We start from the raw sequence: 2,560 nt of genomic DNA, 5'->3' as shown, positions 1-2,560 counted from the left end.
TCTGGAATTCCTATGATACAGATACTATTCCATTTGATTGTATCGCTGAGCTTTCGAACTCTCCTTTCATGTTCTTGTATCAGTTTATCGCTCTTTTTCCCCATGCTCTTTTTCTATTATTGTGTCTTCTAAATCACTTACTCTTCTTTCTGCCTCTTCAATCCGTGCATTGGACGCCTCCATTGTATTTTGCATCTCATTTATAGCATTTTTTAATTCATCACAGCTATTTTTAAGCTCCATAGTCTTTGTAGCAATAGTTTCTCTGATGTCTTCCATACCTTTTTCTTTTTTTTTTTTAATTTTTTTTTTAATGTTTTATTTATTTCTAGGAGAGAGAGAGAGAGACAGCATGAGCAGGGGAGGGTCAGAGAGAGAGGGAGTCACAGACCGAAACAGGCTCCAGTCTCTGAGCTGGCAGTCAGCACAGAGCCTGACGCGGGGCTCGAACCCACGAACCACGAGATCATCACCTAAGCGAAAGTCCGATGCTTAACCGACTAAGCCACCCGGGCGCCCCATCCATGCCTTTTTTCAAGCCCAGCAATTAATTTTGTGACTATTGTTCTAAATTCTTGGTTCAGTTATGTTGCTTATATCTATTTTGAGCAGTTCTTTAGCTGTCGATTCTTCCTGGAATTTCCTTGGAGGAGAGTTCTTTCGTTTTGTCATTTTGGTTAACTTTCTATCTCTTGTTAGTTTTAAAAGCTTGTCATGGTCTGAGTACCTGTGAGTGCTGCTGTACCAAATAAGGCTCTTTGACTGTCCAAGACCTGTCTGTTCAGAAAGTGTTCTTTGAATGGTGTCTCTTGGTCTCTCTTGTTGAGACCTTGGTTATTTTATTTTCCTACTCGTAGTGGTATTGGGACTCTCCACCACGTGTACTTTGACTTGGTTCTTGAGGTAGCCGCTATACGGTTTTCTCAGCAGCCTCTGTCTCCTTTTCCTCCCAAACTCCTGCTTCTTATGTCTTTAGGCCTTCTCCATTTGAGAGATGGGGGCGAGTGAAATCTACAGAGCTCCCTAATTCTCTACCATCTTGCCTCCCCCCTGAAGGGTTCTCTTTGGATCCAAATGTGGTCTGAAGAATTTGCTCTCCTTGTCAGTGGATGTCAATAGCCAATAGGGCTTAGGAACAGCAGAGTTTGGAGGGATAAAGATGTTATTTATTGCTGAGATGTCTTTGGCAGAAGTCCAAGGTCATCCATTAGGTTCTGCCAAGTAAAAGAGCATTACAGAAAATAGTATAAGAGATTATGAGGACCTGAGCCTTCTAATCTACTTTTCGTGGGCTTGATTCACTGCAGAGCCTCTTTATTTATAATTTATTGTCTCATTATGCCAGGAGGGTTTGAAAATATAATTTTATTATTTTTATAAATTTTTTGTTTTATTTACTTTTGAGATAGAGCATGAGTGGGGGAGGGGCAGAGAGGGAGGGAGACACAGAATCTGAAACTGGCTCCAGGCTCTGAGCTGTCAGAACAGAACCTGATGTGGGGCTCTAACCCACAAACCGTGAGATCATGACCTGAGCCAACGTCGGACGCTTAACCGACAGAGCCACTCAGGCACCCCTGAAAAATATAATTTTATATTCATAGCAGCTACACTATGATTCTGCCAATATCAGTTGAGGATGCTTCCCAGAAAGATGATAGTAGATGATCCGACTGAAACAAATAATTAGTGTCCCCAAACTCCACTCTAGTGCCTCAGAGATGGAATCCATGAAATGTGCTCAAGGGTCAGTTGGTCTCCTTGGTTAGTTGATCTGCGCACTACTGTCAAATTTTAGATTTATGTCTCTGTGTTGGAGGGAAGGAATTCTGTCATGGTCCTGTTCTAAGAAGTCTCTGCCTAATACATGAAAAGGGGAGGGGGAAGGAAGGAAAAGAGGGTGAATTTCTCTCAAATGGCCTAGACGAAAGGAATGGGCTCACAGACAGGAATGTTCCGATTAGTTCTGGACCCCCGACCACCGGACTGTTTTATTCCTTCCATGCAGGGACTGCGTCTGCGTTACAGCAGGGCCTTGAGCGCCAAGCGTGTAGCTCTGGTGTCAACAAAGAGATTCATTCCCAGTGTGGAGGCGGTTCCACAGGCTGAGTGCAAGAGACTGGGAAGAGCCCCTGTGGTTCCCTGGAGCCCAGCACTGGGAATGAGGAGCACGTGGGGAAGGCCAGGTGGAGGGACTCGGGTGGGTGGAGTGCTTACATTTGAACAAGATGTTTTCCAAAATCTTGGCTCTTTGTAATAATACCAGAAACTACACTTTTGAAAAATATTGTTTAGGGAAATTTCATTTGTTGTAAGTAAAAATGAGAATTTTCTTATTTTATTTCATTCTATTTTAAAATTTACACCCAAGTTAGTTAGCATATAGGTGCAAAATGGTTTCAGGAGTAGAATCGAGTGATTCCTCCCCTCCGTATAATGCCCAGTGCTCAGCCCAGCAACTGTCCTCCTTGATGTCCCTTGCCCGTTTAGCCCGTCCCCACACCCACAACCTTTCCCGCAAGCCTCAGTTTGTTCTCTGTAGTTATGACTCACTTATGTT

This window comes from Hyaena hyaena, unplaced genomic scaffold (genome assembly GCF_003009895.1).
Source record: "Hyaena hyaena isolate Hyena2069 unplaced genomic scaffold, ASM300989v1 scaffold_2684, whole genome shotgun sequence".
Classification (NCBI taxonomy): Eukaryota; Metazoa; Chordata; class Mammalia; order Carnivora; family Hyaenidae; genus Hyaena; species Hyaena hyaena.
Note: the sequence above shows the minus strand (reverse complement) of the source record.